The sequence below is a fragment of the Lolium rigidum genome, chromosome 6 (genome assembly GCF_022539505.1).
Source record: "Lolium rigidum isolate FL_2022 chromosome 6, APGP_CSIRO_Lrig_0.1, whole genome shotgun sequence".
In the NCBI taxonomy this organism is placed as follows: Eukaryota; Viridiplantae; Streptophyta; class Magnoliopsida; order Poales; family Poaceae; genus Lolium; species Lolium rigidum.
In genome coordinates, this window is record NC_061513.1 from 17,459,457 (window position 1) to 17,486,158 (window position 26,702).

General features: G+C 48.0%; 1 pseudogene; it reads left to right on the forward strand.

Moving 5' to 3' along the window:
• Positions 1 to 2,708: 2,708 nt before the first annotated feature.
• LOC124667538 lies at positions 2,709 to 25,930 on the forward strand (annotated as a pseudogene).
• Positions 25,931 to 26,702: the final 772 nt, after the last annotated feature.

Here is a 26,702-nt window from a genome sequence, read left to right on the forward strand (position 1 = left end):
GAAGGCGAGGAGGCAAGACATCATCATGAAGAAAACTGCGACGGTTCTGCCATGACATGACCCTTCGAAGGAGACAGATGGTTTTGCAATTATCATTATCAAAACCAGGGGGGCATGTGTTACCACCCGATTTTGGCCAAATCAGGAGATGGGCCGTAAGTGAAGATGGGCTTTGAAGACTACACGTGGAGCATCTTTGAAGCGGTCTTGCGCTAAGAGTTCGGGCTAAGTAGCCCGTGTATCTGTAATATTATTAGATTGTATCGTGTTTAGAATTAACAGTTAGAGTCCGGCCCGTGCACGGTTAGGTGCACGCCTCAATTAGAAAGTCCCTTGGACTATAAATATGTATCTAGGGTTATCGGAAAAGGAGGACAATCATCGTTCAACCAACACAAATCAGGCGCATCGCCACCCCTTTCTTCGAGGGTTTCTCCCGGATAAGCACCATGCTTGCCTAGATCGCATCTAGCGATCTAGGCGATATACGTTTATTCGTCAACCTTGTACTTGCTCGTGCTGAAGCCTTGTTGATGGCGAGCAGTACTATTTATCCTTAGGTGTTTAGGGGCTTGCATTGATGCTTTCACGTGCATATCCGCGTGGCGATGCCGTCCCTCGACACCTAGCTGCCCCTACGTCTATCCGGACGTAAGGGCAGCATCTTGCTTGTTCGTTACTTAGTAGATCCGATCCGTTATAGTTGCTCCTTGCTCCGCAAGGATTAGTTTAATATCTGCATAGTTAGGCCTTACGCTGGGGTCGGAGGATCCGGTAGTGCGCTAGATGTTGTTCACCGTCCCTGCGAGGGATGTTCCGGGAATCGACGTTATGTTGGTTTTTAGGCCTCTCGTAGGGGTGGTTTGCATCATCTCCCGTAGCTGCTAGGCCCGATCACACGTAGGACGTTCCGGTTATGCGGTGAAAACCCTAAACGGTCGTGGATCGTTTTAGCTTTGTCCTGATCAAGCGGGATCCCCATGCCATTGTAAATCCAACGTGAAACATGGGGCGATCGGCTCCTTGAGCCGATCCACGAGGAAACCCGAGAGCCGATAGGGCTCGTATTTAATGTTTACGTGTCCACCATGCGGGAACAATCGAAGCACTAACACCTTCCCGACCGGGTCTAGGTCAGGTGGCACGCCCTAGCAACCGCCAGGACGTTGGCCAGAAGATTTGCGGGACGACGCGAGGTGCCAGGGATCCACTAAGCGGCCCTGGGAGCTTCCCGGCTCTTCGTGTTGCTCGGCCATTGCCCGTCGGTGGGTTTTGGAGGGTAACAGCTTCAGCTTCAGACCTTCGATTAAAGCTGATTTGCGTCGCTCATCTTTGTCCTCTAGCCCCTGAGAGAATCTTTGACCAGAGTGCCGACAGGCTACAGTAGAGTTCCTGCCGGTATTCCGGTATCTCTCTTGTTTATCGAACTCCGGTATACCCCTCCTGGGATACCGGTACACTTTAACTTGGCGCTTCTCAACTTACCTGAAACCTTTAATCCGGTATCTTAAAAGATAAACAGGGCAACTTTGCCATGCCTTTGGCCTACCGGGGGCCATCCCCCCGACAACGAGTTCAACTACGAAGCGCTCCGTCGTGAAGCCAAGAAGAATGGGCACTATAGCGAACTTGGCTTCGATGTAATAAAATTCTTCTTCCCAGCCACAACCGCCGTCAAAGAATGGGAAAGAAGCTATGGAGGATTGTGTAGTCCATTCCTCAAAATCAAAAAGGAAATATAACTTTTTTGAGCTTTTAGATTTTGATAAAAGATAATTTTATTTTATTGTTACAAGATTTACTATTACTTATGCATTGACGATAGTTGTTTAGAATTCAAAAAATAAAGACATGTAACATCATGATTGCCCAAGGGATAATAGTCTGAGGATGGTTGATCAACTTGGAACTTTAACTACGAGTGAGTAATTTGACTTGAGATTAAGCATGCTTTGAGTTAAAGATGTCCCTTGTGCAATTAACAATTCAACTAATTTGAAATTTTCAAAAAAAAAATGAAAAAAATTAATGCCGTCGGCACAGAACCTGCCAGAGCAAACAGCAGACCCACCTGGGGGCTGTGCCGACAGCCAAATGGTCGTTGAGCCTTTGACTGGTTTTATAGTGACTAATCCCCACAAAAACTCTGTAGTATCAGACTAAAAGATTAATAGAGCTTGGGTCCCCGTGATTCCGCATAGTTGCGCCCACATGAGCACTAATGTATTTCACCAGTTAGCTGTCCCTATTAGTATACGCCAACCAAGAAACAGTGCCCTATGCTGAGCCACTGCTAGCTGGAGTGAGTAGTTTATTTCTTAATTAGGTTCAACTTTTGTCTAAAGAAAATACGAGCCCAGTGCTAATTACGCTGCCGAAGAGATTCAGATCAAGTTCTGCTCATACGAAGTAGTGTTATCTTGCTAAAGACGAAAGCACATCCCCCCACACGGCTTGGCCGTGCATGTGCAGCTCGCACAATGGAGAGAAAGCAGTGTTATCTTATTATGTACAACCATAAGTTAATACTCTTGTGGTAATCGATGCAACCGACCAAACACATCCACCCAAAAATTCAATACATGCATTGGATTCCATTTCCTCCGTAGCCGTATGCACATCCATCTTGCTCACACCATTCTCTTCTCCCCTAGAATGCGATTGTGCTTCCCTGTGTTCCGCGTGTGTTGCAAGCTCTAAGCATTCCAATGGCGGAGCTGGTGGCCACCATGGTGGTCGGGCCACTGCTGTCCATCGTCAAGGACAAGGCGTCCAGCTACCTGCTGGACCAGTACAAAGTGATGGAGGGCATGGAGGAGCAGCACAGGGTCCTTAAGCGCAAGCTGCGGGCCATCCTGGACGTCATCAACGATGCTGAGCAGGAGGCATCCCACAGGGATGGGGCCAAGGCTTGGCTCGAGGAGGTCAAGAGGGTGGCTTACCAGGCGAATGAGATCTTCGACGAGTTCAAGTACGAGGCGCTGCGCTGCGAAGCCAAGAAGAATGGGCACTACAGCAAGCTTGGCTTCGATGTAATAAAGCTTTTTCCCACTCACAACCGTTTTGCATTCCGTGAAAAAATGGGAAAGAAGCTATGCAGGGTTTTGCAGGCCATTGAGGTCCTTGTGACTGAGATGAATGCATTTGGGTTTAAATATCAGCAGCAAGTGCCAGCATCCAAGCAGTGGAGGCAGACGGATCACGTTTTCTTTGATCCAAAGAAAATCATCAGGAGATCTAGGGACCAAGATACAAGGAATATTGCTGGTACTCTACTTGGCCAAGCTAGCAATGCAGATCTCACGGTTGTTCCCATCGTTGGAGTAGGGGGGCTAGGTAAGACCACCTTAGCGCAACTCATTTTCAATGAACCAGAAATTCAGAAGCATTTTGAGTTGCTCCTCTGGGTTTGTGTCTCAGACAGCTTTGATGTGGATTCCCTGGCTAAAAGTATAGCTGAACGTCTTCCCAAAAAGAGTATAGCTGAATCAGCTTCCAAGAAGAGCCCACTGGATATCCTTCAAGAAGCACTAAGAGGGCACATGTACCTCCTTGTGCTGGATGACGTCTGGAACAGAGAGCCCAATAAGTGGGAAAAGCTCAAGTCTTGCCTTTCACATGGTGCTAAGGGTAGTGCGGTTTTGACAACTACTCGTGACGAAGGAGTCGCGAAAATAATGGGTACAGTTAAGGCATATAATCTTGCAGCTTTGGGGGATAATTTTATAAAGGAAATTGTCGAGACAAAAGCATTCAGTTTGCAGAAGGAAGAAGAAAGGCCTTCCGTGCTAGTTAATATGGTTGATCAGATTGTGAAGAGATGCCGTGGTTCTCCTTTGGCTGCAGCATCACTAGGTTCGGTGTTGCGGACGAAGACCAGCAAAGAATGGAAGGCTGTGTTAAGCAGATGCAGCATTTGCACCGAGGAATCTGGAATTTTACCAATACTCAAGCTCAGCTACAATGACTTGTCATCGCAGACGAAGCAGTGCTTTGCTTTTTGTGCCGTGTTTCCGAAGGATTATGAGATTGATGTGGACAAGCTGATCCAACTATGGATGGCACATGGCTTTATTGAGGATCAAAAGGAAGTTAGTCCTGAAACCATTGGCAAACGAATTTTCAATGAGCTGGCCTCAAGGTCATTCTTTGTGGATGTGAAGCAAGTCAAAGTTCCAATAAACAAATATTCCCCCTGGATGGGTAGTTATTCCAAACATACATGTAAAATCCATGATCTTATGCATGATGTAGCACTGTCTACAATGGAAAAAAGAGTGTGCTCTCATGCCTGAGCAACCAAGTCAGATTGAGTGGCTTCCAGATACAGCTCGCCACTTGCTTTTGTCTTGTGAAAGACCAGAAACTATTTTGAATGATTCTCTGTTAACAAGATCTCCAGCTTTCCAGACACTTCTGTGTGATAATTGTATGCAAGAACCATTGCAGCAATTATCGAAATACAGCTCTTTGATGGCATTACAGATCTGTACAAACAGAAGGTCATTCCCCTTAAAATCCAAGCATCTGCATCACCTAAGGTACCTTGATCTCTCAAGAAGTTGTATCAAAGCACTTCCTGAGGATATAAGCATTCTATACAACCTGCAAACATTGAACGTGTCTGGCTGTGAACAACTTTTTGAGCTTCCAAGGCAAATGAAGTATATGACTGCCCTTCGTCACCTCTACACTCATGGTTGTCCGCAGATGAGGAGCATGCCAGTTGGCCTCGGAAAACTCTTGTCCTTGCAGACACTTACGTGTTTTGTAGCAGGTCCTTCTGGCTGATGTTGGAGAGTTGCAGCAGTTAAACCTTGGTGGACAGCTTGAGCTACTTCAGCTAGAGAATGTGACAGAAGAAGCTGCGAAAGCGGCAAACATCGGAAAGAAGGAGGAACTCCGAGAACTAAAATTAAAATGGACTGTTGGTTGTGAGGATGATGGGAGAGTGCTTGAGGGTCTCAAACCTCATGATGGGCTGCAGGCTGTAAGGATAGAGTCATACGGAGGAACCACCTTTCCGACTTGGACGTCTATGTTGCGAAACGTGGTTGAGATCCATCTTTCTGGTTGTAGCAAACTGCAATGGTTATTCAGTTGTGGTACATCCTTCACTTTTCCAAATTTGAAGGAGTTTACACTAGAGGATCTGGATTCTTTGGAGAGATGGTGGGAATTAAGTCACCAGGAACAAGGAAAAGAGGTAATATTTCCTCAGCTTGAAAAGTTGTCGATTAAACGCTGTCCAAAATTGACAATGTTACCTGAAGGAACACTCCTTGGAGAGTCTTGTGGTACAATGGCACGGTCAGCATTTCCAGAATTGAAAGAACTCTGCTTGGGTGACTTGGACAGCTTTGAGAGATGGGAGGCAATCGAAGGAAATCAAAGGGGATACATAATATTTAATAGGCTTGAGAAACTTGAAATTCACAGTTGCAGTGTGTTGACAGCATTCCCGGAAGTACAGCCTGGTGGAGATTATGGTATGGCACACTCAGCATTTCCTGCATTGAAGGTTCTCAGCTTAAAAAAATTGCAGAACTTTGAGAGCTCGGACGCAGTTGATGGATCGCAAACAGAAGACGCAATGTTTCCTCAACTTCAGGAGCTGTATGTTGAAAACTGTGGGAAGATGAAAGTATCATCAGGGCAACAAAAGGTTTCTCCAAAGCTGTCCGTGTTACACACTGAGGGAAGTGAGGAAGAGATGTTCCTGTTGGTAGCTAGACATATGACTTCACTGACCAACTTGAGACTGCAGAGCAGTGGAGAAACGGAAACAACCCTGTCAGCGGCTGACCATAGTTTGAAACTTGTGGTGGATGCCATGGTAAAAGGGAATCACAATGATTTCCCTCTAAAAGATATGGAGTTAAGGGGCTTTAAGTCGGGGGGTGCGGCTGAGCTATGTGCACATTTTGTACAGCTTCAACACTTGGATTTTACTAGGTGTGATGCACTTGTCCACTGGCCAGAGAAAGAGTTTCAAAGCTTGGTATCCTTGAGGAGCCTAATAATTTATTACTGCGAAAAACTGATTGGATACGCACCACAAGCTCCTGCAACGGAGCCATCAACAACACCAGAACCCTCGAGTGAACTCCTGCCACGTCTCGAATCTCTCTTTATATTTGGTTGTCCAAGCATGTTAGAGGTCTTCAAGCTCCCTGCATCCCTGAGGAACTGGTAATTAGTGATTGCACTAAGCTCGAGTACATATACAGCAGGAGGCTACAGGGACAGTCAGCACCATTGATTCTTCAAGGGCCGTCACATGTATATTCAGAGGTGTCATCATCATCAGCCGAAGCCAGGGCAGAGCACTTTCTGTTTCCCTGTTTAGAAAAAATAGACATAGGGCAGTGTGCTAGCTTAGCAGGTGTCCTCTATCTTCCCCCATCGCTGGTTCGCCTCCACATCAATGATTGCAAAACCCTGTCATCCCTACCGAATGGACCACAAGCATACTCATCTCTGCAAAGCCTTTTCATCATGGAGTGTCCTAGTCTAAAGAGGCTCCCTACATGCCTGCAGCAACGTCTAAGCAGCATCCCGGACAAAGATCTAGATGCACGTTTTCAAGGTATGCACGTTCCAGTTTCCGTCTCTTTTAATTTGTCGCATTTCAGTAACAAAATTAAGACGTACTTCCAGATATACTACTACTTCAGCTGGATTGACTACTTTAGCCAGCTAGCTAGATACATAACTAAATGAAGATGTTTATCAATATTTTTGTGTGTAACAGCAGACATGTGTTACGTACACATGTACACTTCTAGTTGATCACTACGCTACTGAGTATATTTAACCAAGTAGGTATTGGTAAATGGCACTTGCCAAACGTAGTGGTTACAGCATGACTAGTACAGTAGTACTACAACCCAAACTTTGTTGCAAATATTCCTTTTACGTAAATTCTTTGTTCCTTCAAGTCATCAGGCTGCCGCTACACGCACACTTACAACTTTCCGGTTGCATCATTTGTGAACAGAGCCTAGTCTTCTGAAGCCCAAGACATGGAGGAATGCCATTCGCAGAGATTAGCGAGCTATCTATTTGTTCCTTCGAGCAGCAAGACATCTGATTATATATACATGGGCCATTAGCCACTAAATTCGGTGCTTTCTTCCAGTGCTGATTGTGCGCGGCTCCTTGACATAACTGCTTCCGCAATCCGGACACACAACCTAGCGACAGTAAAAATCATGTCTGGATCAAAGTATGTGTATTGTGTATCTTCCTGCTTTCAATTTACCTGTATTCATTATGTGATACTTGAGGCGTCTCTTTGTGTTGGTTGTTACCAGTGACATGGCAAGTTACGCCATGCCTGTGATATGGAAAACTTGCCTGTGACTCGGCATATGTAATTGTGATCTTCATGTATCTCCTTCAGCACGTTTCAGTTAGAGCAAGCATGTAAGTAACACTCTTGTCTGTGTAATATCTATGTACTGCATCTTGGACTTTGTGCTCCAGGATTTACCTGCAGCCTTGCAGCTAGCTAGTATTGTGATTATTTTCCCAAGGGGAAAAGTTATATGTGATCTCAGAAGTCAGAGCATAGACAGGGGAGACACTATCTCTATATGTTGTCCTTCAGATCCTGCAGCTACAGATTGTACTGTATGTACTGTATATAAATAAGTTCACTGTGGCCGGATGAAGGGGTCACCGGCACCGGGCAGGCAGAAGCATGGGCAGAAGGCCACGGACAGTGGGCCAATCGGCTCATCAACGTCCCGCTGTCTCGCCGTCGGCAACTGAATGGTGGCGATGCCGTGGTTCAGCCGGAGTATGAAGGAGATGCCGTCAGAAGTGCGTGGGTTTGCTCGCGTATCAGAAGAAAATGAGCACTGGATTTTGCTCTTCATCAACTTTCAAAGCCCCGTATAAACTCTGGGCTGCCAAAGCAGCCGTTTGTGGCCTCGAGGTTGGTACAAGCTGAAAAGAAGTGGCGCTAAGTTTCTTGTGTTCATCATCGTTGTTGCAAGAGATATCATATTGGTTGGATGCATATAACAAGCAAAGTTTGTACACTGACCTAGCAAATTTACAAAGTTACCCACGCGCCTAGTTGATGCCAATGAGCATAGCACCACTAAACCAAGTCTAATCCTGTGGTTTTTTTCTTTTGTGAAACGAGGCAGAAGACTTCATTCCCACTGGCATTTGTTGACCGCGTCAAAATATTGTTTTTGAGTGTAATCTAAAGAAAACTTTCAGATTCTCTGAATTAGCTCCATGCCTTCATTCCCAGTAGTATTTGTTGACCGCTGGCTTCATGGGTTGTTCTCAGACAAACCGTTGAAACATGAAGCGAACAAAGTACATAGAATCCCCCCATCTCTAGAAATTCTCTCATATTTGCCCGCACAAATTCTTCTTGTATATTCAAACAAGGTACAAAAAAAACCGCTAGCCACGCTTATAGCTTAATAATACGCCTAGCATGATCGGTCTAGGCAGTAGGCACCCTTGAGTGCCCGCCTTTTTAACATTTTAATTTCAGTGTTTATTTTCTGGTTTTCAGTCGTGCGATAGAGATCACACGGCTGCAAAGTACTGAAGTATGTAATCTCAGGTTTCTGTGACAGCAACAATTAATGAAACATTAGATCAACAAACATACATAATTTCAACCGATCAAGGAGAAATTTGTGAAACGTGCTAGTGATTGGATTGAAAAATATATGTCCAGCGGCGCTAAAGAAATTTTGGTAAAGGCAATTCTCCAATCACTTCCCACATATGCTATGGGGGTGTTCAGATTTCCTAGTGGCCCTATTGAGGAGCTCAATCAAATTGTCAGAAACTTCTGGTGGGGCGATGAGCATAATAGGAGGCATTTACATTGGATGTCGTGGGAGAAAGTTACGCGACCTAAAGCACACGGAGGGATGGGGTTCCGTGATTTCCACCTTTTTAATCAGGCCCTTCTAGCTCGCCAAGCTTGGAGACTCATTGAAAAACCGGATAGTTTATGTGCAAGATTTCTTAAAGCCAGATACTTTCCAAATGGGAATTTATTAGACACTGCGTTTATTCGTAACCCTTCACCGTCATGGCAGGGTGTTGTACATGGATTAGAGCTTCTGAAAAAGGGTGCCATCTGGAGGATCGGTACAGGGTCCCAAGTCCACATTTGGAGGGACAATTGGCTTCCGAGAGCTGACTCACTAAAAGTATCAGGTAAGAAGAAGGAGAATAGGTTGAGATGGGTTTCAGACCTCATAGACCCAGTGACGAGAACCTGGAGAGGAGATGTAATCCAAAAATATTTCTACCCACATGACGCAGAAGCGATTCTTGCAATCAAGCTCACACAGCGGCCCACGGACGATTTTATTGCCTGGAATATGGAAAACAATGGACTTTTTACAGTCAGATCAGCATATCGATTGGGTTTGCAGCCGTGTTTAAATCACCTCGCATCAGGCCAATCTAGCTCTGATCCTTTGGGTGATCGACCTGTTTGGGATAGTATTTGGAAAGCAAATGTCCCGCAGAAAATTCGTGTCTTTGGTTGGAGGGCTGCCACAAATACGCTTGCAGTTCTAGAGAATGTCCATCGCAGAATTAGCACAACTAGACCAACATGCTCTGTTTATGGATCAGCGGAAGAAGACACGCATCATGCTCTGGTTGAGTGCACACTTGCTAAGGCGTTACGACATGGTATGCGGAGTGTTTGGACTTTACCGCCGGAGTCTGAATTCTGCAAATCTGGTAAGGAATGGCTTCTAATTATGATTACCAACGCGGCCCCTAAGATGAGGGTGAAGCTGATGTTTTTATTCTGGAGAGCTTGGCATCATAGGAACAACATTGTACATGGGGACAGCAAAGCTTCGGTGTCTGTTTCGATACCCTTTCTACAGAACTATCTGTCTTCGTTCAAGGATGCCAACGTGACCCTGGGCAGCTCCAAAGGAAAAGGCCTTCTGTACCCGAGCCAGAGTTTGGTGAGTTCTCATGTTGATGTTTCTAAATGGCTACCTCCGCCGGCGGGTGCTGTTTCGGTATGCGTCGATGCGGGTTGGGATGATGTGTCCAAGAGAGCAGGTTCTGGAGCGGTCATCCGCGATGACCAAGGATCTGTCATACGGTCAATTTGGAAGTTTCATCCTTACTGTGAAAGTGCCGAGGAGGCTGAAGCTAAAGCGTGCTTGGAAGGGCTGCATCAAGTCCTTCATACACATGTTATCACCAGAATTTGGCCAAGTCAGAGGTGGGCCGCGATCGAGATGGATGTGAAGATATACATTTAGAAGGGATACGTGAATCGGCCTTTTATACCAAGTTGGGCTAAACCGTCCGTGTATCTGTAACATATTAGATCGCATCTTAGTGTAGAAGTTAGAGTTTATCTCGTGCACGGTTTGGTGCACGCCCACATTAGAAAGTCCCCTGGACTATAAATATGTATCTAGGGTTTATGGAATAAACAACAACCAACGTTCAACACAAACCAATCTCGGCGCATCGCCAACTCCTTCGTCTCGAGGGTTCCTCCGGTAAGCACCATGCTGCCTAGATCGCATCTCGCGATCTAGGCAAAGCACGAGCCTGCCTAGGTGTTCATGCGTTGCTCGTGCTGAAGCCTTTTTGATGGCGAGCAACGTAGTTATCATAGATGCGTTAGGGTTAGCATTGTTCTTAGTATCATATGCTCTCGTAGTGCAACCCTTGCGCATCTAGCCGTCCTTGTACCTCATCATGGGTGCAGGGACGGCACCCCGCTTGATCATCGTTTAGCAGATCTGATCCGTTACGGTCGCTCCTTGATTCATCAAGGATTAGTTTAATATCTGCAATAGTTAGGCCTTACAAAGGGTTGGAGGATCCAGCGGCATGTAGGGTGTAGTTTGCTGCCCCTAGACAGGACGTTCCGAGGATCAACCTAGTGTTGGTTTTTAGGCCTTGTCTAGGGCTGGCTTATGATCACCGTGCGTGAGCGCGAGGCCCAATCGTGAGTAGGATGATCCGATTATGCGGTGAAAACCCCAGATCGTCGTGGATCTCATACGCTTTATCTTGATCAAGCAGGACCACCATATATTCGGCCACCTTGGACGAATCATGGGTGAATCGGCTCCATGAGCCGATTCACAGACAACCCGAGAGCCGATCGAGGCTCGTATTTAACGTGTACGTGTGTGCCCCGCAGGAAACTAAGCGAGGCATCATCCACACCTTCCCGACCGGGTATAGGTCGGGTGGCACGCCCTTGCGGCTTGCATCGGCGCGCGACCGGGAGGCTTTGCGGGCCGTCGCTCTGAGGGACTGGGGCCAGCCGCAGCCCTAAGTTGTTCCCGGCTCTACGGTGTTGGCCAGTCACTGCCCGCCGGTGGGTTTCTGACGTCAACACATTCTGGCACGCCCGGTGGGACCATCTTCAACGACAACCACCTCGCCATCTACATCAGAGATGGCTGAAGAAACTCCTGTTACCTATGAGGAGCTCAATGGCGAGCTCAAGAAGAAGTATGACGAGGTCAAAGCCGTCCTCGAAGCCGACCTAATCGGCTCTTTCCACAAGACCCGTTCGCACGGCATCAAGCGCGATGGAGACACGCGTCCGTTGCCTGGTATCGACACGGTCGATCTCAGCCACTCCATAAGAGAACCAGGGTTCTCTTTCGATGCCAATATGGCAGGGTTCGTGATTCGCCATGACGCGGACAAAACAGAGAGCAGCCACTCTCGTGGCAAGGAGAAGGAGGAGGCCGTTCCACGTGACCGGCCCCAAGACGACCATAAACGGTACCCGGCCAAGGAGGAGGTGAGAAGCATACGGCATCCACACCCATTACCCGAGCATCTCCTCAGCAAATATGATCAGCCATATGACCGACGTCGCCACGGTGAAGATGACCAAAGAAATCATCGGTCCGATGTAGGCGGGAGATATCGTCGTAACAACGACCACGACGACGGGTATGAACGTCGCGCCGCAGGGAGGTCCGAGGAACCGGACAACGTGGATAGGCATTGGGACTCGCCCCTTCTTTAGACACCGCTGGGATTCCGGAATGAGCCGATTGCCAACAATCGGCAATTGCCCGAATGTAAACAAAAGGGGAAGGGTACGGCTAAGGTGTCCGTGTTCGAGCGTCTAGGGCCTCTCCCGCCTTGGGGCAAGCACGCCGAGTCCGTCCGGATGGAAGATCACGAGGAACTAGAGGACGATGATGAAGAGGATAAGTATCATCGGCCAAGATGGTGTCCCGACGGGCTCAGCCGCTCCCAAAAACGAAGAGTTCAGCGACTACGTGCGTTGGAAGAAGCCGAAAGGTTATATCTCGCACGCGCCGAGGAAGGCACGGCCTGACCCGGCCGCCAAAATTCAGCAAACCCTGGATGAAGAAGGTCGGCCACAAAGAAAAGAGTGGCGCCTTAGCAGAGGAAAGCCGATGATGAAACATCGGCTGGCACGAACATGGTCTTCATCCTTCCTGCGGAGTTTAGCGCTCCAAGGTTATGTGAAGCACCTGTGGCGCAATTGGACTGCGGCCCACGGCCGGTCATCTTCGAGAAGCCGCGAGAAAGAAGCTACAGGCACCTGAAGGCCCTGTACTTACGAGGTTACATCAATGGGCAGCTTGTCAATAAGATGTTGGTGGACACCGGGGCGGCAGTTAACATTATGCCATACTCCATGCTGCGTCGGTTGGGACGCTCCAGCTCAGATCTTATCAAGACCAACGTAACACTGAGCGATTTCAACGGCCAAGCATCTGACGCGCAAGGTGTTCTGAATGTGGATCTGACCGTAGGAAGGAAAACTGTCCCTACGACGTTCTTTATCGTCGACAGCAAGAGTACCTATGTCTGTATCGCTGGGAAGAGATTGGATCCACGCCAATTGTTGCATTCCATCCACGATGCATCAATGCCTAATACAGTGGGATGGAGATGAAGTGGAAGTCGTCCACGCAGATGACTCAGCTGAGATTTCGACAGCCGGCATGGACATTTGGGAGACATCAGGCCAAGAGCCACTCTCGGGCATCAATCTGGACGATCGCGAACGCATCGATGTAACAAGGAACGGGGTGAGGCTGGTTTTATCCACCGGACTGACCGTGTAGCAAGAACAACATCGATGGACAGAGATGACAAGGCTGATCCCTGTGATCGGCCCCCCAAAAAAATTTATGAAGGGACATTACAAAACCTTCACCAAGCAAGCAACGTGGAGGCCGATTCCAGCAATCGGCCAAAATTATCCTCACCATCTATTCTGCCTGGGATCAACATTTGGCCCAACAGGGACTACCTAAAGAGCCGATACCATCAATTCTTGACAGAATCGGCTCGGGGGGCACACATTCTGGATGATACACGAGGATATGAAATAGTAGTATCAAGCATGGGGGCCGATAACATAAAATCGGCCGTAAAAATTCCAAAAATTTTGAGCACAGCCAATGTGCAGACATTGACTCAAGGAGTACAACGGTTGCAAATATAAGCCCGATGACCAACCGATTGGCTGTAGGATCCCCCCTCGGGTGTGGCCAGGGTAACGATTTCATCAGCATTCTCACCAGAAGCTCTTGCATTGAACCAAAGGAGCTCGGGGGGCAACTCGCCCTGGAGGTTCGCTGCCCTCAAAAGCCGATTTGATTACAATCGGTTGGTTGCTGCATTACAACTTAGGGGCTCGCAGAGAGAGTTGGAAGTCCTTGAAGGAAAGACTCGAGTCCCCCAACCATGACGAGGCGATTTGCTGCGGAGGATGTTAGGGCGTTTCCCAACATGTTCACCAGGAGTTACATTAGTTCGCTGGAAGCGATGAGCCGATCTGATGTTGCAAGACACGAGAATGGAATTAAGAGGGGCTGAAAGGCCACTACATTGAGGTTCCTTGGTTCAAGGGAGCGGCTGACCTTTCCAGAATCTGTCAGGTGCTGGCTCCTTGAACCTAACACAGCGATACAGTCAGGAAACCAATGGTGGCTCAATCGGCTGGTCTGCTTTTATCCTCGCCTGGACTAAGGCTCGGGGGGCAGCTCGCCCTTAAGGTTCCTTGTTCTATGGAGCCGATTTGGTTGAAATCGGCTTGCTCTGCATCGTAACTCGTCGAGAGGGGGTGAATTATTGCGAAGGGAATGGCCGGAGGTAATGGGAAGAAGCAACAATCGCTGACGGACTCTGGACCAGGTGTGACCACAAAGAGATGAAGCATTACAAGGACAGTGGCAAAGAAGATCCGGAAGATGAGAATGCCGCTAAGATCCAGTATTCCGTGCAGTTGAATTTGCATTTCCAGGATCTAGGATTTGCATGATTGCGGCTCGTCCTGAGGGTGGAGGTCCGGACGGATCCACCTCGAGTTTGCCATGAGAGTCCGATGCATTGCCATCGGCTCCTTAAGCACCGACCGGATTGGCAGTCGGCAGGCTCGGTATAAAGGGCGATCGGCTAAATTACCATGAAGAAGGACGACAAGATCGAGTTGGGGAAATTCTCCATTGATCAACTAGAGTTCTTACATAAAGAGCTGATTGCTCTCAAAAGAAGATCCTAGGGGCTACATTGCCCGTCTACTACCGCCGGCCCTAGGCTAAAATCCTATCTAGGGGCCGTTGCTGCCCTTGTCATCGTCGCCATCATCGCCGTCGTCGCCGCGCTGCTCCCAGCCCGGCTCATCGTCGCTGTCGTAGCGACCGCCGGCAGGACCTTCGTTGTCCTCATCTTCTTCATCGGCGTCGTCGTCGTCGTCGTCGAAATCACCGAGATTGCCGGGCCAGGGGCAGTGGCGCTTGGCCGGCGGCTCGTCGGAGGAGCTGTCATCCTCTTCCTCCTCCTCCTGCCCCTCCTCTTCGGAGGAGGGGCCCCGTCCCGTGGAAGGTGGTCGTCGTCGCTTTCCTCCACCGCTTCCTCATTGGCAAGGAAGCGGAGGTCGCTCTCCCCGTCGGTCAGGGACTGGTCGTCCTCTGACCAGGTGGAGAAGTCGTGGCTTGGCTCATCCCCGGCCTCGATGGCGCGGCGAATGTTGGCCGCATGGGCTTTCTCCAGGTTCCACTCCGGCGTCGGCTCGCGGGAGGGGGAGGACTGCGCAGAAAGATCCGACGAAGAGGAGGACATGGTGGCACAGGAGGGTTTTTTCTTTGGAAGTGCTAGTGCCGGGAGGATGAGGACGAGAGCTACAGGAAGTGGCCGAGTAAAAGGGGGTATATGGTAATGCCTAAGCAGTTCCCGAGGACGTGGTGCCGAACCGTCAAGTCGTGCGAGAGAAGGCGAGGAGGCAAGACGTCATCATAGAGGACCCCTCGGGGAAAAACTGCGACGCCTCGCCACGACATGACCCTACGAAAGAAAAGCGTAATGATTTTGGAAATGTCATTTCCAAAACCAGGGGGGCATGTGTTATCACCAGAATTTGGCCAAGTCAGAGGTGGGCCGCGATCGAGATGGATGTGAAGATATACATTTAGAAGGGATACGTGAATCGGCCTTTTATACCAAGTTGGGCTAAACCGCCCGTGTATCTGTAACATATTAGATCGCATCTTAGTGTAGAAGTTAGAGTTTATCTCGTGCACGGTTTGGTGCACGCCCACATTAGAAAGTCCCCTGGACTATAAATATGTATCTAGGGTTTATGGAATAAACAACAACCAACGTTCAACACAAACCAATCTCGGCGCATCGCCAACTCCTTCGTCTCGAGGGTTCCTCCGGTAAGCACCATGCTGCCTAGATCGCATCTCGCGATCTAGGCAGCACGAGCCTGCCTAGGTGTTCATGCGTTGCTCGTGCTGAAGCCTTTTTGATGGCGAGCAACGTAGTTATCATAGATGCGTTAGGGTTAGCATTGTTCTTAGTATCATATGCTCTCGTAGTGCAACCCTTGCGCATCTAGCCGTCCTTGTACCTCATCATGGGTGCGGGGACGGCACCCCGCTTGATCATCGTTTAGCGAGATCTGATCCGTTACGGTCGCTCCTTGATTCATCAAGGATTAGTTTAATATCCGCAATAGTTAGGCCTTACAAAGGGTTGGAGGATCCAGCGGCATGTAGGGTGTAGTTTGCTGCCCCTAGACAGGACGTTCCGAGGATCAACCTAGTGTTGGTTTTTAGGCCTTGTCTAGGGCTGGCTTACGATCACCGTGCGTGAGCGCGAGGCCCAATCGTGAGTAGGATGATCCGATTATGCGGTGAAAACCCCAGATCGTCGTGGATCTCATACGCTTTATCTTGATCAAGCAGGACCACCATATATTCGGCCACCTTGGACGAATCATGGGTGAATCGGCTCCATGAGCCGATTCACAGGACAACCTGAGAGCCGATCGAGGCTCGTATTTAACGTGTACGTGTGTGCCCTGCAGGAAACTAAGCGAGGCATCATCCACACCTTCCTGACCGGGTATAGGTCGGGTGGCACGCCCTTGCGGCTTGCATCGGCGCGCGACCAGGAGGCTTTGCGGGCCGTCGCTCTGAGGGACTGGGGCCAGCCGCAGCCCTAAGTTGTTCCCGGCTCTACGGTGTTGGCCAGTCACTGCCCGCCGGTGGGTTTCTGACGTCAACAACACATCGCCTTCCAGGAATCCTGGAGACAGACTGCCAAAGAGTTGTTCAGACCATCACCTCGGAGAGCTTTGATCGCTCACCATCATGGAGTATTTATTTAGAGATCAAGGATCTGCTGCGGACAAATCCGATGCTAGAGATTAGGAAGATCAGTAGAAGTAGTAACCATGTTGCGCATGGTCTTGCTAAGTTAGGCAAATCTGGTGATTTTGGTATTTTATGTGGTGCAATCCCGATCTGCGTATCGGCGGCTGTTGCACGGGACTGTATTTTGTAACCATACTCTGTGCTGATTGCGGGCAAGTTTTCAGACGCACTCTTTTCCTTCCAGGGTACCGAAGGAGACTGGAAGATTTTTAATGAGGCGGGCTTGCTTTGCTTAATAAAGTGTGGTTTACATTCAAAAAAAAACAAACAAACATAATATTTATCCGTAGGATTCCCCTCATATTCCCACGCGAAACCGAGTCGTATATATTTGTTAAAGCTTGGAGAAAATGTGAGACATAAATTCTAGTATTGCCTCTCCCAAAGGAAATCGCTTAGAGCAACTCTAACAAAGGCGCGCTATATCGCCGCGCGCTAAAATGGCTTTGCAACGCGTTGGATCCTTTTTTTTTAGCGTGCGACGTCCGCTTGTCCTTCATCGAAGGCGCTAAAACGCAGCGCAAGACAATAAGCAGAAAATGCTCCCCCACCTGAGACGCTAAAATGCAAGGCACGGTGTCGGCGCAAATATGTTTCACAACCAACAATGATCAGCAAGATCAAACAAATCAAAATAATAGAACAATAAGTGGCTCTAAAATCTCCAAATCTCAACCTAGATACCATAGTTCAAATTCATGACATAGTTCAAATGCAAAGGATAATTCCACACAACCACCAGCGTCGGCCCAAATAAATTTCACAACCAACAATGATCAACAAGATCAAATAAATCAAAATAATAGAACACTAAATGGCTCTAAAATCTCCAAATGTCAACCTAGATACCATAGTTCAAATTTAGGACATAGTTCAAATGCAAAGGATAGTTCCACACAACCAACGGCGGTGGTGGCTGCTGTGGAGCGCTCGCAGTCGGTGCAGGAGGTCGAGAAGGGTGACGAGAAACGATATTTTTGGCCGCCTTCTTTACCAGCATTTGGGCACCCGCCGTCGCGGCCGGGCGCTTGGAAGCTCCGACCCTTCCTTTCGACGCGGGAGGCGGTAGAGGCGGCGCGGCGCCGGGCTATGATTTCGGCCGCGGAGGCACGAATAGGACGTGGGCATTGTTGTGGGAGCTCCGGGTGGTGGTGACGGCATTAGGGTTTGGCACAGCCGGCGGTGGAACTGTCGCGCCGGTGCCGGCTGTGGCAGGGACCGAGTATGGTGGGGTCGGCGGAGTGGCTGAGGACCCATCCATCGGCGAAATGTTGCCGGTGAATGCACGGAGGCGAGGGGGAATTGAAGGCGCGGGGGAAGTTTCTGGGCTGTGGTTGGGTGTTCGCTTGTGAGCCACATCGATAGCGCGCGATTGACTGCAAGCGTCAATTTTGGGGCGTAGGAGGACACAAAATGGCACACGCAGAAAAAGTTTTAATCACGCGCATTTTTAGCGCGTCTACTGGAGGGCGCAAAACGGCGGTGTGCTGGTTATTTTAGCGCAAACGCGATATAGGGTATCTGCTGGAGTACCTCTTAGGAGCTTAACTTTTTTTTTGAAACGGAGGCAAAATCTTTGCCTCATCCATCAATTAAGAATAGAAGTGCTCAACTTTTAGTAGAAAATCGAGTGAAAACCTACAACAATAGGGCCAAGCCCACGGACACCTAGCCTAACAAAGACCCGAACAACATGGCCACACTTACTCTAGCCAACACAAGGGATCACGAGGCGACAAGATGGAACGAACTCCAAACACTACACTCCAACACCGCATCGATAAAGATAGGTCATGGCATTGGGGGTACCCATCAATCAAATACGGATCCAGGGTAGGCAACAGGCAAGGTGGCGAGAAAATCAAAAACATCTCTATCAACGACAGCTCTAGGCACTGTTGCCAACAGTCCTGACTTAGCAACCCCATCACGGATATGAACCACATGCCTGTCGGACTCAGACAAGAGAGAGACATAGCGTCAGCAACACCACTCTTCTCAAAGCAAAGTGTCTGACTCGGTGGAGAGGTCACGACCGATATCTCGTGCGAGTCAGACCTCACTTCCCCAATGGAAAGAGGCGTAACCACACCACCACTCAACTCCAAGAGCTCATGCACCACAGAAGAATCCCCACAAAGCTCATGTATCTCTGGCGTGAACTCAACCACCGATGACTTCGGCTCAGCGGAGCCAAGCGGACACGAAGCCTGCACGGTGGGGAGCTCCTGGCCACAAGAAGAACATGACTCCGTTGGCTCCAAAGAAACACCAACACGTGTCAACAGCAGTTTGAGCGTTGCCACCTCTTCACAAAGGGGGCGAGACACCTCCTTGACGCGGTTAGCAACCAATTGAGCAAACTCCAAGCGCATCAAGGCAAACTAGCACTGAAGATGAGAGTCGAAACAGGCGTTGACATTGAACTCCTCGCGACACATTGGAGAGGGCCTTGGCGGCAATGTTGCAGGCAGCGACGAGTGGCACACAAACTCAACCCAACTTCGGGCGTTCGAGGGACGATGAGGCTATGCGGATTAAGAGCGGCTCCGCTGGCAAGGGGCACGTGCGTCCGAAGAATGAGCACGAGCGTCCGGAGAGCGAGAACGAGCGGCGGGAAAGTTTGCACGATAGAAACGCTCCCGATGACCAGGTCGTCGACAACAGATGCATATGAAGGGGCTCACAGCATGTGCTGACCTGGTGGTCACGCTTGAGGCACCGAAAGCATCTCCCACGAACCCAACGCTTTAAGGCGAGACTACATGTTACATAATTTTTCCAAACACTAATGTTTTTAAAATTTGATCATGTATATCAAAAGAATATACAAAGACTCAAATCAGTATCAATAGATCCATCGAAGACATATGTTTATAATGTATTTCTTTAATATTGTGCTTTTTGATATTTCATTATATATAAGTTTTTCCAACTTAGTGAATTTTCACTTGTGACTAATTTGTACGCTATGTATTTTGGGACTTGGGATTATTTTAGTAAATGTTTTTCTATTTTCAACCCTACGATAGAGATCCAACGGTTCGAGACTCCTACTCGGTTCTCAACATCCCGTGCTAGAACTGAACCACACCGGACTACGGCGGCGACGGCGTCTGCCGGATTTGACCATTAGCACGCCCGCCGGCGCCGCCGCTGCCGCATCCGGCCCCAGCACTCTCGCACCCTCCCTCCATAGCCTCCTCAACCCCCTCCTGTCGGGATCCATCGCGGAGTCCTCCCTCCTCGGCTGCCTGCAATGCTGATGCATTCGCCGCAGCGCGCCGGAGGACGAGCGGGCGGGCGGGCGGGAGGACTCGGAGGCGTTTCGATCAGTACCTGTCTGACGTTCAACTGGAGCATTCCCAGGGTCGGCGGACTCGCCGGCCTCCCTCCCCTGCTCCGCGGTCAGCAACCCCCGAGTTCGTCATCAGTGGGTTTGTTTCCCCCTTTCCCTTCTTTCTCTTCCTGCAGATTCGTCGGCGGTAGCTATCTCGTATCCCGTCCAATTTAATACCTGCATTCATACTCAGGTTTAGTTACATCTACATCTGTCTAGTTTATTTTTCTTACTGCATTTTGTTGCTTCTAGGTTGTGTCAAGTGTATCATGAAATGGCTCACCCAGATTCACAGTAGTTAAATCAAGCAGAGTTCAACTTTGTTTAACCTGAATCTGCTGGCATCTTCAGTTTCGTGTTGTCAAATCAAATACAAGATCACCAAAATGTTAGAATATACTTTTCTTGGATAGTGATCACCAAAAGGTTGGTTTCGTACATCTTGGGCAGAATCTTCAGTATAACCTGTATGTGTTGATTTCCTCTAGTTCACCATGCAACGGATTAGTTGTTAGTATGTCCCATTCGGTTTAGAATCTCCAACATAACCTGTATATGTTGCTTTCCATTGGCTGGCCAAGCAACGGATTTATTTTAGCATGGATCATTTAGTTGCACATTAGATGGATTCTTATAAATTTTAAAACATAGTATTCACAGATGAAAATTGGGGGACAGGGAGATACTCGCATTGGATTCCATTTTCCTCACAAGCATATCTACAGCACGTCTAGCTGTAGCTTTGCTCACACAATAGCTTTTACTTTCCATTTTCCTCGAAAGCAAAGCATCTGCACGTGTAGCTTGCTCACGCCACCAGCTTTACTTTCCATTTTCCTCAGCAAGCAAAGCATATCTGCACGTATAGCTTGCTCTATCATTCTCTTCACCCTAGATGGCAATTGTGTTTCCCTGTGCCATTCTCTTCTCCACCCTTGACCGCAGTTGTGTTTCCCTGTGTTCCGCATGCGTCACGAGCTCTGAGCACTCCAATGGCATGCAGAGCTGGTGGCCACCATGGTGGTCGGGCCACTGCTGTCCATCGTGAAGGACAAGGCGTCCAGCTACCTGCTGGACAAGTACAAGGTCATGGAGGGCATGGAGGAGCAGCACAGGATCCTCAAGCGCAAGCTGCCGGCCATCCTGGACGTCATCACCGACGCCGAGGAGGCAGCGTCCCACAGAGAAGGGGCCAAGGCTTGGCTCCTGGAGGTCAAGAGGGTGGCTTACGAGGCGAACGAGATCTTCGACGAGTTCAAGTACGAAGCTCTCCGTCGCGAAGCTAAGAAGAATGGGCACTACAGCAAGCTCGGCTTCAATGTAATAAAACTCTTTCCCACTCACAACCGTTTTGTGTTCCGTGACAAAATGGGAAAGAAGCTATGCAGGGTTGTCCAGGCCATTGAGGTCCTTGTGACTGAGATGAATGCATTTGGGTTCAAATATCAGCGGCAAGTGTCAGCATCCAAGCAGTGGCGGCAGACGGATCCTGTTATCTCTGATCCAAACAAAATTATCAGCAGATCGAGAGACCAGGATACAAGGAATATTGTTGATACTCTACTTGGTCAAGCTAGCAATGCAGATCTCACGGTTGTTCCCATCGTTGGAGTAGGGGGGCTAGGCAAGACCACCTTAGTGCAACTCATTTTCAATGAACCAGAAATTCAGAAGCATTTTGAGTTGCTCCTCTGGGTTTGTGTCTCAGACAGCTTTGATGTGGATTCCCTGGCTAAAAGTATAGCTGAACTTCTTCCCAAAAAGAGTATAGCTGAATCAGCTTCCAGGAAGAGCCCACTTGATGTCGTTCAAGATACACTAAGAGGGCACAGGTACTTCCTTGTGCTGGATGACGTCTGGAACAGAGAGCCCGATAAGTGGGAAAAGCTCAAGTCTTGCCTTACACATGGTGCCAAGGGTAGTGCGGTTTTGACAACTACTCGCGATGAAGGAGTCGCGAAAATAATGGGTACAGTTAAGGCCTATAATCTCGCAGCTTTGGGGGATGATTTTATAAAGAAAATTATTGAGAAAAAAGCATTCGGTTCGCAGAAGGAAGAAGAAAGGCCTTCCGTGCTAGTTAATATGGTTGATCAGATTGTGAAGAGATGTCGTGGTTCTCCTTTAGCTGCAGCATCACTAGGTTCGGTGTTGCGGACGAAGACCCGCAAAGAATGGAAGGCTGTGTTAAGCAAAAGCAGCATTTGCACTGAGGAATCTGGAATTTTACCAATACTCAAGCTCAGCTACAATGACTTGTCATCACAGATGAAGCAGTGCTTTGCTTTTTGTGCCGTGTTTCCGAAGGATTATGAGATTGATGTGGACAAGCTGATCCAACTATGGATGGCACATGGCTTTATTGAGGATCAAAAGGAAGTTAGTCCTGAAACCATTGGCAAACGAATTTTCAATGAGCTGGCCTCAAGGTCATTCTTTGTGGATGTGAGGCAAGTCAAAGTTCCAATAAACAAATATTACCCTGAGATGGGTAGTTTTTCCAAACATACATGTAAAATCCATGATCTTATGCATGATGTTGCACTGTCTACAATGGAAAAGGAATGTGCTCTCATGCCTGAGCAACCAAGTCAGATTGAGTGGCTTCCAGATACAGCTCGCCACTTATTTTTGTCTTGTGAAAAACCAGAAACTGTTTTGAATGATTCTCTGTTGACAAGATCTCCGGCTTTCCAGACACTTCTATGTGATAATCATATGCAAGAACCATTGCAGCAATTATGGAAATACAGCTCTTTGATGGCATTACAGATCTGTACAAATAGAAGGTCATTCCCCTTAAAATCCAAGCATCTGCATCACCTAAGGTACCTTGATCTCTCAAGTAGTCGTATCAAAGCACTTCCTGAGGATATAAGCATTCTATACAACCTGCAAACATTGAACGTCTCTGGCTGCAAAGAACTTTCTGAGCTTCCAAGGCAAATAAAGTATATGACTGCCCTCCGTCACCTCTACACTCATGGTTGTCCGCTGAGGAGCATGCCAGTTGATCTCGGAAAACTCTTGTCCTTGCAGACACTTACGTGTTTTGTAGCAGGTCCTTCTGGCTCTGGGTGCAGTGATGTTGGAGAGTTGCGGCAGTTAAACCTGGGTGGACAACTAGAGCTACTTCAGCTAGAGAATGTGACAGAAGAAGCTGCGAAAGCGGCAAACATCGGAAAGAAGGAGGAACTCCGAGAACTGAAATTAGAATGGTCTGTTGGCCGCGAGGATGATGTGAGAGTGCTTGAAGGTCTCAAACCTCATGATGAGCTGCAGGCTGTAAGGATAGAGTCATACGGAGGAACCACCTTTCCGACATGGATGTCTATGTTGCGAAACGTGGTTGAGATCCATCTTTCTGGTTGTAAGAAATTGCAATGGTTATTCAGTTGTGATACATCCTTCAGTTTTCCAAATCTGAAGGAGTTTACACTACAAGATCTGGAATCTTTGGAGAGATGGTGGGAATTAAGTCGCCAGGAACAAGGAAAAGAGGTAATATTTCCTCTGCTTGAAAAGTTGTCTATTAATTGGTGTCCAAAGTTGACAACTGTACCTGAAGCAACACCCCTTGGAGAGTCTTATGGTATAATGGCACGGTCAGCATTTCCAGAATTGAAAGAACTCTGCTTGGAGGACTTGGACAGCTTTGAGAGATGGGAGGCAATCGAAGGAAATCAAAGAGGATACATAATATTTCCTCTGCTTGAAAAGTTGTCTATTAATTGCTGTCCAAAGTTGACAGCGTTACCTGAAGCAACACTGCTCGGACAGTCCTATGGTACAATGGCACGGTCAGCATTTCCAGAGTTGAAAGAACTCTGGTTGCAGGACTTGGACAACTTTGAGAGATGGGGGGCAATTGAAGGAAATCAAATAGGATACATAATATTTCCTAGGCTTGAGAAACTTGAAATTCACAATTGCAGTGGGTTGACAGCATTCCCGGAAGCACAACCTGGTGGAGATTATGGTATGGCACACTCAGCATTTCCTACGTTGAAGGTTCTCAGCTTGAAAAGATTGCAGAACTTTGAGAGCTCGGATGCAGTTGATGGATCTCAAAGAGAAGACGCAATGTTTCCTCAACTTCAGAAGTTGTATATTGAAGGCTGTGGGAAGATGAAAGTATCATCAGGGCAACAAAAGGTTTCTCCAAAGCTGGCCGTGTTACACACTGAGGGAAGTGAGGAAGAGATGTTCCGGTTGGTAGCTAGACATATGACTTCACTGACCAACTTGAAACTGCATAGCAGTCGAGAAACGGAAACAACCTTGTCAGCGGCTGATCATAGTTTGAAACTTGCGGTGGATGTCATGGTAAATGGGAATCACAATGATTTCCCTCTAAAAGATATGGAGTTAAGTGGCTTTAAGTCGGGGGGTGCGACTGAGCTATGTGCACATTTTGTACAGCTTCAAGACTTGGATTTTACTCGTTGTGATGCACTTGTCCACTGGCCAGAAAAAGAGTTTCAAAGCTTGGTATCCTTGAGGAGCCTAATGATTTGGTACTGCGAAAAACTGATTGGATACGCACCACAAGCTCCTGCAGCGGAGCCATCAACAACATCAGAACAATCGAGTGAACTCCTGCCACGTCTCGAATCTCTCGGGATATATGGTTGTCCAAGCATGGTAGAGGTCTTAAAGCTCCCTGCATCCCTGAGGAACCTGACAATTATTGATTGCACTAAGCTCACATCCATATACAGCAGGAGGGTACAGCAGGGACAGTCAGCACCATCGATCCATCAAGGGCCGTCACCTGTATATTCAGAGGTGTCATCATCATCTGCCAATGCCAGGACAGAGCACTTTCTGTTTCCATGTTTAGAAAAAATAATAATATGGCGGTGTGATAGCTTAACAGGTGTCCTCTATCTTCCCTCATCGCTGGTTGACCTCAACATCAATGATTGCAAAACCCTGTCATCACTACCGAATGGACCACAAGCATACTCATCTCTGCAAAGACTTGCCATCACCAGGTGTCCTAGTCTAAAGAGGCTCCCTACATGCCTCCAGCAACGTCTAAGCAGCATCCCGGACAAAGATCTAGATGCCCGTTTTCAAGGTATGCACGTGTCATTTTCCATCTCTTTTAATTTGTCACATTTCAGTAAAAAATTAGGACATACTTCCATATATACTACTACTTCAGCTGGATCGACTGCTTTAGCTAGCTAGCAGATACATAACTAAATGAAGATGTTTATCAATATTTTCGTGTGTAATAGCAGACATGTGTTACGTACACATGTACACTTTTAGTTGATCACTACGCTACTGAGTATATTTAACCAAGTTGCTAGGTATTGGTAAATGGCACACGCCATAAATAGTGGTAACAGCATGACTAGTAGTACAACCCAAAATCTGTTGCAAATATATTCCTTTAATTTAAATTCGTTGTTCCTTCCAAGTGATCTGACGCTGCATTGATACAACAGATCCCAGTCTATTCAATCCCCGGTCATGGAGGAATGCCATCCGCAGAGCTTAGCTAGCTGTCAATATGCAACACCGCCACCATAGGAAGCTACCAAGCCGCAAGCAGGAGATCTGACTGGGCCATGGATCACTGTATATTCCGAGATTTCTTCTGGCGTTGATTGTAAGGCCGGGCGGCTGCTTGGCGGAACTGTTTCTGCCATCCGTATGTACAACCTATCTAGAGTAATACTACCGCTTCTTGTCCTCCTGCTTTCATTCACCAACACTCATGCAAGAATCGTGTAACATTTCATTTCTTGTTCCAAACTACGTGGCTAGTTCAAGTGTTTTATCTCCTTCAGTATGTATAGAACCAGAACACTTCCTGTTTGTGTGCTATGTATGGATATTCTCTATGTAATAATGCAGCTGTATCTTGAAACTTTGTAATCCAGGATTTACCTCCAGCTAAGCTTGTTTGCAGCTGCTTTCATGCATGGCGTGTGCAGCTTATTTTGTGATCAGTTTCTGAAGGGTATAGAATACATGTTGTCATAATAATATAGACAGGAGAGACACCTTCTGTCTATGTTGTCGTTCAGATCATGCAGCTACAGAAAATCTGAAGCGCACACTACGGCAGAAGGCCTGGAACGGAAAGGGTCTGGACGGCGAGGGCGATCCACATGGCGCAGTCTCGCCGTCGGCGGCTGGATGTGGATGGCGGCAGCAGCTGTAGCGACCGAGCCGCAGCCCTCCTCAAGATCCATCAGGCCTTGTTTGGTTGTCGGGTGAGAATTAACCAGGGAATCAGAGCAGAAAGAAGGAATAGTAGGGAACGGGAAGGGGACATGGAGAAATCTAATGTTTCTGTTCTTACATACAGTTTCATGCCAATATCAGGAGATAAAAATAGTATGATTTTAATTTCCAGCCATAATTAACTGACGTGGGCACAGTACAAATAAATTTTTGCCAAAAACTCCACAAATTCAAAACCTTTAAAATCAGGCCTGAAAAAACAGAATTCAAATTCAAATCTTCGTCCTCCCTGCCATCTGCCGCCACTCCGCTCGCCGTCGTAACCTTGCTTGTTGTCAGAGGGCTCCCGTGGGGGTCGCCATGCTCCAGGCGTGCAGAGCTCCCTCCTACGGCCACGACGCGACTCAGCTTGCCAATGAAGGGCTCGAGCAAGGCCGCGGCGGCAGAGGGCTAGT